This window comes from Pongo abelii, chromosome 3, assembly GCF_028885655.2.
Source record: "Pongo abelii isolate AG06213 chromosome 3, NHGRI_mPonAbe1-v2.0_pri, whole genome shotgun sequence".
Lineage (NCBI taxonomy): Eukaryota > Metazoa > Chordata > Mammalia > Primates > Hominidae > Pongo > Pongo abelii.
This window is the reverse complement of record NC_071988.2, coordinates 144,007,736-144,020,338: the sequence shown is the minus strand read 5'-3', so window position 1 is coordinate 144,020,338 and position 12,603 is coordinate 144,007,736. Positions and strand designations below refer to the sequence as shown.

Below are 12,603 nucleotides of genomic sequence, written 5' to 3'. Positions count from 1 at the left end.
CTTCAACAAAGCTGGCAAAAGCAAGCAACGGGGAAATGACTCCCTATTCAATAAATGATACTGGGATAACTGGCTAGCCATATGCAGAAGATTGAAAATGACCCTTCCTTACATGATATACAAAAGTCAACTCAAGATGGATTAAAGACTTAAATGTAAAACCCCAAACTATGAAAACCCTGGAAGACAACCTAGGCAATACCATTCTGGACATAGAAATGGCAAAGATTTCACGACAAAGATGCTAAAAACAGTTGCAACAAAAGCAAAAATTGACAAAAGAGATCGAATTAAATTTAAGAGCTTCTGCACAGCACAAAGAAACTATCAACAGAGTAAACAGACAACCTACAGAACGGGAGAAAAATTTTGCAAACAATGCATCTGACAAAGGTCTAATATCCAGCATTTATAAAGAACTTAAACAAATTTACAAGAAAAAAAAACCCCATTAAAAAGTGGGCAAATGACATGAACAGACACTTTTCAAAAGAAAACATACATGTGGAAAACAAACATATGAAAAAAGCTCAATATTACTGATTAGAGAAATGCAAATCAAACCCACCATGAGATACCATCTCATACCAGTCAGAATGGACATTACTAAAAAGTCAAAAAATAACAGATGCTGGTGAGGTTGCAGCAAAAAGGAAACAATATGCTGTTGGTGGGAAGGTAAATTAGTTCAACCATTGTGGAAAGCAGTGTGGTGATTCCTCAAATAGCTAAAGACAGAAATACCATTCAACCCAGCAATCCCATTATAGGGAGGATCCAAGATCCTGTATAAAAATGGAACCTTAAATTTTGGGGATCTGTTTTTGCCTTTCAGCTGTGTCTGCTTATTGGGCCCTAGTCCTGGCCCTGTTCCTTGAAGGGCTCCACCCTGAAGCCAGGAATCCAGTTAAGAAACTGGCAAACAAAAAATCTCACAACTACTGAATTTTCTTCTTTCTGTGTATTTTTATCTGTTGTGTGTGATGTTTAGAAAAGCACTCTGTTTAGTTGGCTTAAGAAATAATAAGTGCTTAAATCAAATGTTTTGTCAGAAAAATAAAAACTTTAATGCCTTTTAGTTTACGTGATTTCAGTAATCCCTGGGAAATAAAGATGGTTTTAAAGATTATTAGTAAAATAAAAATGTCTATAAAATTTAAACATTTGAAAATATTTAGACATCTGATAAATTTAGACATTTAAAGTAAGTCAGAGATTAGATTTGCTAAATGCTTTAATGTCATAAACTGCTTCTTTGACTTTGAGGTAAGGCCTGGGGACACGCGGAGTTAGCCATGCTCCCTAGCTATGCTGGAAAGAGTCAAACTTTCTCTGCACTTCTCTCTGGTGTTCTAGGCTCCACACCTGGTACATAAATAGAATTACTTACTTGCCAGATTTTTACCAAAAATATAAGTTGCTAAAAGTAACATTGAAACATGTAATTAAGACTACTGGGGAAACAGTTTTACATGCCAGGTGCGTAAGGAAAATAGAATGTGTTTTTGGTAAAAGATTATAAAAAGGCATGGGAATTTGGGTTTTGTCTAGCTTTGAGGATTAAACGATTGGATTGTTTTAAGTTAGATAGAATATAGCTAAAGGTTTGAGCAAGTTGTGAAAGGTTTGTGAAAGATTAATCTTAGAAATTCTGTGTGTAAACATATTGGCTAAAGCTAAAGGGGTATTATTTAGTTTTTCCACAAATTGAACATTTCAGCTAAATGAATAACCTGTGATTCTATTTTGTGATATCCAGTGTTTTAAACCTTTAATATTTGTAAAACCTTCTAAGATCAAATTCTAAGATAAGTTAAAAAAAGAAAAAAATTAGGTCCTCTTAAGTCCAAAAAGGGCACATTTGGCTTATTTGATGTATTAAAATCATGAAGGGAGCACTGTCAAATATAAAATGTTATTTAATTTTCTTTGGGTTATAGTTATATAAATATGTATTCGTATGTGTTATAAAATTATATAAGATTCCTATAATTTTGATATGTCTCAATATATGTTATCAGCAAAAACTATAATTGTTATGTTAATTTGTTGTGTGTCACAGAGATGCCAGATTTTCTGGTTGATTGCATCTTTAACTATGGCTGTCCTGAGACTTCTGCCATCCATGGACAATTGTTGTCTTGTTTTGATCCTTTTCAGAATGCAATTTATAATCAGATATAGGACTCTGGTGGGTACTCTTGAATGCAGGTCTCTGATAATCTTAGAAATTGTGTTATTGGAATAGAGGAAAAAAACAAACTTCTAGGACTCTCAAGGAGAACTGATGTGTTAAATATTAATAATACTTTTGCTTCTCAGAGTCAAGAAAACTTTTTCCTTTTTAGCTATTTAAAACTTTTAGCAATTGAATAACTTATACTCTTGGGAGGAAAATGTGGAGCATATTGCTTTCTCTCTATGTGATTTCTCCCTAATATAAAAACTATTTGTGAGTATTCTCAACTTATGGCAGTATAGTTATTTGCATGAGTACAATAAGAATCTGTTTTCTTTTGTAACAAGGCACAACTGGAGAAACTGGTTATTTTACCAAGTTTTTGACTGGAATGGCATACTTTCTTTAAAGATCAAGGTTGACTTATAGAGCCAATAAAAGCCCCTTAGGAAAGCTGGCCTCATACTTTGTCTACACATTCCCTGTTCAGGGTTCCTGACTGGTGGTAAGTAAAGAATGTCACTTTCTGACAGGCCCAGGAACCCCAAGTAATCTTGGGGACCTTAAGAGGAGGGAAGTGCACCCAACTCATACTGGTATTTGCAGGCAAAGAAAATCCGTGGCTCAGTTTCAAGGCTTTAAAAAGTACAATTTGAGATTCCTTACAGAAGAAAGTTTCAGCAAAGCCAATTTAAAAAAAGAGCCTATATGGGAAAAAACTATTCCTACTGCACTTTATGCAAATAATCAGCTCAAACATAATAAAACTATAACTTATTTTACAAGTAAATTTGTCCTATAATGATGTATCTTTAATAAAAATGGGCACTGAAGGGAGAAAATTATGTTTCAAAAACTACAGTACAACTGTTGTTAGCTATTCTTGAGTTTTTATTATTTTCTACAATTTGAACTAAATCTTAAATTCTTTGTGAGCTACAAGTCCCCAAACTAATGCTTTCAAATCTTTATTTTTAAAACTAAGAATTGCACTCCTTATCCTAGGACTCATTATTTACTCGATAGTACACTGTTTGCTTAAATGCTGTACTAAAACTATAGATGAGAATACTAATGCCTTTATCATGCAAGCCTCGGAACCCCAGCCCAGCCCACACTGAGTATGCTAAGACATCTGGGAAAGCAGTTCCACTCTTCTCACCTTGGGATCATCTCCTATTCCCACTATGGCCCCCGACAGGAAGAAAAAGCCAGAGCAGTGGTCAGCCTTTTCCCATCTTCATAGACCACGTCGTAAGAATAAGGTGTTATAAAACTCAAAGGGAGGGACTGAAACCATCACTGCAAAATCATAACTAAGGCAGTGAAAGAGATCTGACCTAACCAACTCTATCTTGCTTCTAACCTCCAAGCTGTCCTTGTTCACTCCTGGGTGTAGCCAGAATTAACTTTGGGAGACAATTAGTTTAGTGTATAGTTTGAAACAAAAATGTTAACAGCTCTTTCCCAGTCTTTCCTGGGGACTAGACTGCATCTGTAGGACTAACAAATTAGCCACAAGATTAGAAATTATGGTTTAAGAGTCATGCAGCTGGAAGCTACAAGATTCTGACCCTCCCGAAATTGCTCCTGAGGCACTATTGTAAAACCTAAGATAAGTGCTTGAGATATTTTGCAGACTCTGCACTTGATGGACTAGCTGGCACCATCCAGATTGATAAACTGGCTCATCTGATCCTGTGGCCCCCACCCAGGAACTGACACAGTGCAAGAGGACAACTTCGACTTCCTATGATTTCATCTTCAACCCAACCAATTAGCATTCCCAATCCACTGCCCCCGCTACCCAACACACCAAATTATCTTTAAAAACTCCAATCCTCGAATGCTTGGGGAGACTGATTTGAGTAATAATATAACTCTGGTCTCCCGCACAGCCAGCTCTGCGTGAATTACTTTTCCTGTATTGCAATTCCCCTGTCTTGTTAAATCAGCTCTGTCTAGGCAGTGGGCAAGGTGAACTCGCTGGGTGGTTACAAGAGGAGTAGGGATGAGTAGAAGCAAATGGAGAGACCAAGCACATAATTTTAAAAAAATGGTTTCAGTCAACTGAAAAAAATTCCCCAAACAAAATCCAGAAAGAGAAAAAGCATAAAAGCCTTTTATATATATTTACTCTCTCTCTCTATCTCACACACACACACACAATTTGTATATATTGATATAAATATCCTTTTAGGTTTCTTATTATATTTTAGCTGGTTCAGATAGCTCTTATTTCTGGCTTTTGAAGTTATTTACCAAAGGTATTCTCCCAAGTGAAAACAATAAGCCTTAACCAAGATTATGACTTAAGCAAGGACGCACAAGGCATCTCTAAAGAGGTTCAAAGCGGTCCTCACAAGATCTAGAACCACCCCAAAGATAGCTCAAATAAAGGAAAGTTTCACTAGCAACAAATATAGTACAACTTACATTTCTGCCCAGCCATATTCTCCAGACTTTCAGTTTCCCAGCTGACTGTCTACACACAGAGGCCCCAAATCCTAGTGTGCTGCCACAGACAGGAAACAAGAAATCAAAATCTGTCCATGGATGGGAAGAGGATCAAAAAGTTGCAAAGTCATACAAATATCAAACCAAAAGGGACTGATTCCTGAGGAGAGCAAAGATCAGCTGGTGACCATCAAGAGGCCATCTGGAGACAAAACTCATCGGAGGAATTTAGAAGTAATTAGACTTCCCTATTATTTAAAGCCAGCATCTGGTTCCAGGCCTCTTTCCAAAACATTTATAAGTAACTAGAATTTCTATAAATCTCCAGAATGCATGCAAGCCAGAACTCATTGTGCAACCCTTGCTGACATTAAGGCACCAAAATGTCTACAAATGTAATAATTTATTATGACCTACGTGGCTAATATGGTCCAAGTTTCCCTTAAGCTCCCACTTTAATGCTCACAAATGCACCTAAGGAAAATCCATCCGGTGCAGTCAGTCCTTTCTTGCTGAGGCTTCCTCTTGCACTCTTCTGCAACATTCTTTCTTTCTAATAAAACTTTTCTTTTTAAATCTATATTGTTTGTTGTCTGTACATTCTTTTTACCAACCCATGAGTCAACCACTTTCCAATGCCAGGACTCTGACATCTTGCCCAGCAATTTGCTGATCAGGAATTTTAACTATTAGAATACAAAATGGAGCAACCTTCATTGTTAATCCTGTGTGGAATCCAAAACTGGCAGTTATGAATGTATGAGAAATCTTAACTATTTTAAGTCAGATTTTTGCTCTGTAATTTAGTCAAGAGAATTTTTCAGGCTACTCATAACACTAGTATATGTCATTTAAAAATTTTTGATATTCCCATTGTGCTTAAACATGTAAGCCACTGGTGTCCCTTATGGCCGCTAATCAGAGACTGTCCTCTTAGAACTAAGGTTCTCTATAATTGCACTTACCTTATACAGGTATAAAAGGAGGCCCAAGGAGAAAGCTCACAAATGAGATGACTATATAAGAGGTTTTCCTTTGACTATTATTTGCTTAGCAGGACAGAAACAATAGTCATTCACTTAGCTATTTGATTTTTAAAAAGAGCTCTTTCAGTTCTTCTTGGCCAGAAAACTAGCAATATAGATTAATATAAAGTACAAAGTTATGGAATGGACTCTATGTCACATTAAATGGTAATTGTAATTGTGAAATTCAAACCTTATCTGTCCAAGTATAAATATACATTTCACCTTCTGTTCTTATGATTCAGGGAATTTATACTTAAAATATTATTGAAATTATTTTTAATTTCCTAAAAAACAAATTCCAGATTGGGACTATAAAACTGGATTCATGGATTAGGGAAATAACAGTTATTAATTTAAGGCTGAATTGACATTATTGAGAAACACCTATTTTTAAATTGATTACTCAAGTTACATAAGTCAGCAGTTATACACAAGAATGACAGCTACAGAGATACATTTTATTTATGACTTTCCCGTTTTTGTGGAATAGTCTATTTCCAGGTTGAAATGCTATCTCCATTTCTTCAAAATAGGTAGAGAAATCTTTTATCATCCACTTTTATCTGAGTGTCTTGTAGCATTTTAGCAAGAAAATCACTGTATTAAAAATCTTTTACATTTCTTCAAATATTCATTCCCCTAACCATTCCCCTGGATTTTAGTGTTGCTTGACCATATAAATTGGGCTTAAAATTAGTATCCAAGTCATAAATAAGTCAGTAACTAGAAACAGTAGGAAAAGCCTTAAATTTATTAAAGTAAGTAGAAAATGGTTATTCTCCCACCGTCTCAAATTTTACTTTACTATTCAATCCAAATTATTCAACCTAATATTTCTTCTATTTTTCCAGATAGACAACAGGAGGGCTGGGTGATGGTGGGGAACTGGCATTAGTGAGCTTGGAAGCAAACTCAATTCCCCCTACCTAAGGGTTCCTCCTCAGAGAGATTCACTTTCTAAGAAAAATAAACCCTCTTCCCAATTTTAAATCAGTATGAGATCTAATCAGAAAAAAAAAAAAGATAAAACCACAAACCCATGGCACACCAGAGAGATTTAGACACCTGAGAAATAAAAAGAAAATTCTAAGCCCCCCAGCTGACTGAATGCCCCTCTCTTCACCAAGGGGACCCCAGAGAAACCTTAAAAACTAAATTTCTAACCATGACAGGATGGGAGGTCAGACACATCTCATTATACCTCCTTCCTCGCTCACCACCGTTAGCCTTTCTTCCCTGTGGGTTAAACAGAAACCAGCCCTTTGAAAAGACTCCACTGTTGATATCAACCAACTGCCTGACACTGCCCCCTTCCTTTTTTTGGTTTTGGCACAACAGCAAACCAGCATTCCTTCCTGATAAGAGACTACTGACCACAGAGTGGTTCTGGCCTGTCTATAGAGGATGCCCAGGGAGGGCTTTCGTATCCTTTGCTTCACCTTTTGATGTCAAAGGACTGAAAACTCCACCTTTGAATCATGCTAGTGCTGTCATGAAGGGGCATGCCACTCAGGAAGGGGCATGAAGCTCAATTGCACATATGCATATTTCTTCTTCCATAAATATACATAACTCCTCCTACAGCTTATTAAATATCTATATTCAGCTACTGTGCTCAGCATAAATTCCTCAGCATTCTTCAGTGGACATGACTGGTGATGAGGGTGGGATCCACAGAGAATCCTGGATTCCCCTAATGTAATCAAAGTCAATGCACCAAGGTCTACAGCTCAGCTGTCTCTCTGACGGTGCTGGGAGGAAGCTTGGTAAGCTCCCCTAGATCTAAGATTTCTCCCCTTTAGGTGAAGATTTTGGAAACAATTTCTCTCCACCCTAACCCTTTATTTCTTCCTAGTTCCTTTCCAGTCCCTGTCCTAATTCCCTCCATTTGGATCATGGAGTGGATCTTCCCTGTAAGCCCTAGGTTTTGGTGCATGTGTGGGGTTCCCAGATCAGTTAGACTCAGCTGATCTGTAAGGTCTTATAAGGACGCTCAAGCTAAGGGCACCCAAAGGAATTCTTTTATAATGTGATTTGACACTTTTAGATCTGATTTACCAGAAGTACTAATGGGAATTCTTCAATCTTAAATGAAAAGATGCTAACTAACAACATGAAAACATATAGAAGTATAAAAACTCACTGTAAAGGTTAGAATAGAGTCAAATTTAGAATACTCTAATGCTGTAATGGTGGTGAGTAAACACTTTTTAACTCTATTATAAAAGTTAAAATATAGTTACAATAATTTGTTAATGGATACATAAAATTAAAAGATGTAAATTGTGATGTCAGTTACATAAGATGTTGGGAGAGGAGAAGTTAAAGTGTAGTTTTTGTTTGTGGTCAAAGTGGTTATTGGCTTAAAATAGACTGTTATAAAGTGTTTTATATAATCATAAACCTCACAGTAATCCCAAATAAAAAAAAACTGTAGTAAATGCACAAAAGATAAAGTGAAAGGAATCAAAGCATACCACTATAAAAAAAAATCACGAAATCACAAAGGATAACAGGAAGAGTAACAGAAGGGAACAAAGGAACTATAAAACAGTTAGAAAACTACCAATAAATGGCAGTAGAAAGTCCTTACCAATATATAATTACTTTAAATGCAAATAGATTAAATTCACCAATCAAAAGACATACAGTGGCTACATAGATTAAAAAAACAAAACAAAACAAGATCCAGCTATACCCTGCCTGTAAGAGACTCATTTTAGATTTACAGACACATATAGGCTGAGAGTAAAGAGATGAAAAAAGATATTCCATGCAAATGGTAGCCAAAAGGGAACTTTTGTACTTACATCAGACAAAATAGACTTTTTATTTTTTTTTAATTCTTTTTTTTTTTTTTTTTTTTTTTTTTGAGATGGAGTCTCACTCTGTCACCTAGGCTGGAGTGCAATGGTACAATCTCAGCTCACTGCAATCTCTGCCTCCTGGGTTCAAGTGATTCTCCTGCCTTAGCCTCCTGAGTAGCTGGGATTACAGGTGCCCGCCACCATGCTCAGCTAATTTTTGTATCTTTAGTAGAGACAGGGTTTCACCATGTTGGTCAGGCTGGTCTTGAACTCCTGACTCCAGGTGATCCACCCACCTCGGCCTCCCAAAATGCTGGGATTACAGGTGTGAGCCACCGTGCCCAGCCCAAAATAGACTTTTTAAGTAAAAAGAGGTTATAAGAGACAGGAGAAGGTCATCATATAATGATGAGTATGTCAATTCATCAAAAGCTTATAATAATTATATATATATATATATATATATAAATGCACCTAACATCATCAGAGCACCTAAATATATATTAAAAAAATTGACAGGACGGGAGAAGCAGACAGCAATAAAATAACAGTAAGAGACTTCAGTACCCACTTTCAATAATCAATAGGTCATCCAGATAATAAAATAAATAGGAAACATTAGACTGGAACAACAATATAGCCCAAATCGACCTAACAGACATATACAGAACATTGCAGCAGCATGCAGCAAGCACACATGAAATATTCTCTAGGAAAGATCACTCGTTAGGTCACAAAACAAGTCTTAACTAATTAAGAAGACTGAAATCATCCCAAGTTTCTTTTCTGACCACAATGGAATGGAAGTAGAAATCTATAACAAAGGGAAAATGGTAAAACTCACAAATACATACTAATTAAACAATACACTTTTGAACAACCATCGGGTCAATGAAGAAATCAAAGGGAAATTATAAAAATCTTGAGAAAAATGAAGACAAAAACATGCATACCAAAACTTATAGGATAGAACAAAAACAGTAATAAGAGGGAAGTTTATAGAGATAAATGCCTACATCAAGAAATGAAGAAAAGTCCATGCACATGGGCTCAACAAGTCTGTAATCCCAGCACTTTGGGAGATAAATGCCTACATCAAAAAATGAAGAAAAGGCCAGGCACTGTGCCTCACGCCTGTAATCCTAGCACTTTGGGAGGTCCAGGTGGGTGGATCACTTGAGGTCAGGAGTTTGTGACCAGCCTGGCCAACATGGTGAAACCCTGTCTCTACTAAAAATACAAAAATTAGCTGGGCGTGGTGGCAGGTGGGAGCTTGTAATCCCAGCTATGCGAGAGGGTTGGGCAGGAGAATCACTTGAACCTGGGAGTGGGAGGCTGCAGTTAGTCGAGATCATGCCACTGTACTCCAGCCTGGGCGACAAAGTGAGACTCTGTCTCAAAAAAAAAAAAAAAGAAGAAGAAGAAGAAGAAAGATCTCAAATAAATGACCTAATGTTATACCTCAAAGAACTACAAAAAAAAAAAAAAAAAGAACAAAGTATGCCCAAAGTTAGCAGATATAAGGAAAGAATAAAATGAAATAGAGAATAGAAAAATATCACAAAAATGGAGAAAACTAACAGTTGGTTTTTTGAAAGCTAAACAGAATCAACAAATACTTAGCTCCACCAACCAAGAAAAGAAAGAGAGAAAACTCAAACAAAGTCAGAAATAAAAGAAGAGACATTACACCTGGTGACACAGAAATAAAAATGTTCATAAGGGACTATTCTAAATGATTATATGCCAAAATATCAAACAACACAGAAGGCATAGACAAGTTCCTAGAAACATGCAAACTATTAAGATCGAGTCAAGAAATAGAAAACCTGAACAGATGAGTACATATAAAAGGATTGAATCATCTAAAACTTCTCATCAAAGAAAAGCCCAGGAGCAGATGGCTTCATGGGTGAATTATACTAAACATTTAAAAAATAATTAACACCAGGCCTTCTTAAACTCTTCCAAAAATAGAAGAGGGAAGACTTTCACATTCATGATGTTGACATCATCCTAATACCAAAGCCAGACAAAGACACCTCAAGAAAACTACAGGTCTATATCCTTGATGAACATGGATACAAAAATCCTCAACAAAATATTAGCAAACTGAATTGAACAGTACATTAGTCAGTTAATGCACCATGACCAAGCAAAATTTATCCTGGGAATGAAAGGATGGTTCAACATTTGCAAATCAATCAATGTGATATACCACACTAACAGACTAAAGAATAAGAATCCCATGATCATCTCAATAAAAGCAGAAAAAGCATTTGGCAAAAATTAACACCCTTTCATGATAAAAACTCTCAACAAATTAGGTACAGAAGGAACTTACCTCAACACTGTAAAGCCATACATGAAAAGCCCACAGCTAATATCATAATCAATGATGTGTAACAAGGCAAGGATGACTACTCTCACCTCTTTAATTCAATCTGGTACTAGAAGTCCTAGTCAGAGCAATGAAGCAAGACAAATAAATAAAAGGCATTAAATTTGGAAAGAAGAAGTAAAAGTATCTCTGTTTATAGATGATATAATCTACATCTAGAAGTAGTATTTCTAGTAGATGTAGAAAACCCTAAATACTACTCAAAAAATGCTGTTGGAACTATGTTGCAATATACAAATCAACATACAAAACTCAGTTGTGTTCCTATACCACCAACAAATGATGGAAAAAGGAAATTAAGGAAATAATCCTATTTATAATAGCACCAGAAATAAATACATAGATAGATAAAATAGGAGTAAATTTAGCCAAGGAAGTGAGAGATGTGTACACGGAAAACTATAAAACATTGATGAAAGTAAATGAAGAAGAAAGAAATGAATAGAAAGACATCCTGTGTTCATGGACTGGAAGAATTAATATTGTTAAAATGTCTACACTACCCAAAGCAGTTTGCAGATTTAATGCAATCCCTATCAAAATTTCAATGATATTATTTACAGAAATAGAAAAAAAAGTATAAAATTCATATGGAACCACAAAAAACCCTGAATTGCCAAAGCAATCTTGAACAAGAAAAAGAAAGATGGAGGCATCACACATCCAGATTTCAAAATATATTACAAAGCTACAGTAGTCAAAACAGTATAATACTGAAATAATAATAGATATATAGACCAATGAAACTGAATAGAGAGACCAGACATGAATCCACTCATTTACGGTCAATTGATTGTCACCAAGAGTACCAAGAACACACAATGGAGAAATGATAGCTTTTTTAATAAATGGTGTTGAACCATAGAATACTATGCAGCCATAAAAAAGATTGAGATCATGTTCTTTACAGTGACATAGACAGAGCTGGGGACCATTATCCTAAGTGAACTAATGCAGAAACAGAAAACCAAATACCACGTTTTTACTTATAAGTGAAAGCTAAACACTGGGAATGCATAGACACAAAGAAGAGAACAAGAGACACTGGGGCCTACTTGAGGGTGGAGGGTGGGAGGAGAGAGAGGACTGAAAAACTACCTATTGGACACTATGCTTATTACCTGGGTGATAATCTGTACACCAAAACCCCCATGATATGCAATTTACCTATAATACAAACCTGCACATGTACCCCTGAAGCGAAAATAGAAGTTAAAAATAAATAAATAAATAAGTAAATAAATGATGTTGAGAAAATTTTATATCCACAGAAGAATGAAATTGGGCCTTTATCTGACACCATATATAAAAATAAACTTAAAATGGATTAAAGACTTAAATATAAGATCTGAACCTGTAAAGCTACTAGAAAAAAACAGGGTAAAAATCTTTTTGAAATTGGTCTTAGCAATAATTTTTTTGGCTATGACACCAGTAAATGGTGTTCCATCAAGCTAAAAAGTTTCTGCACAGTAAAGGAAACAATTAACAGAGTTAAAAGGCAATCCCTGGAATGGGAGAAATATTTCCGAACCATATATTTAAGAAGGAGTAAGTTTCTAAAACTTATAAGAAATTCATACAACTCAATAGCAAAAACACAAATAACCCAATTAAAAAATGGGCAAAGGATCTGAATAGACATTTCTCCAAAGAAGACATACAAATGGCCAACAGGTATATGAAAAGGTGTTCAACATCACTAACCATCAGAGAAATGCAAACCAAAAT

The 12,603-nt window shown here is 35.7% G+C and overlaps 1 long non-coding RNA gene across 1 annotated transcript in view; it reads right to left on the bottom strand.

The window, feature by feature from the left end:
- LOC112133086 (uncharacterized) overlaps positions 1–4,928 on the bottom strand; it is a 146,245-nt gene extending 141,317 nt beyond the window's left edge. The window contains exon 1 of the long non-coding RNA XR_010139777.1: positions 4,616–4,928. This is a non-coding gene — a long non-coding RNA (uncharacterized LOC112133086). The remainder of the gene's footprint in view (positions 1–4,615) is intronic.
- Positions 4,929–12,603: the final 7,675 nt, after the last annotated feature.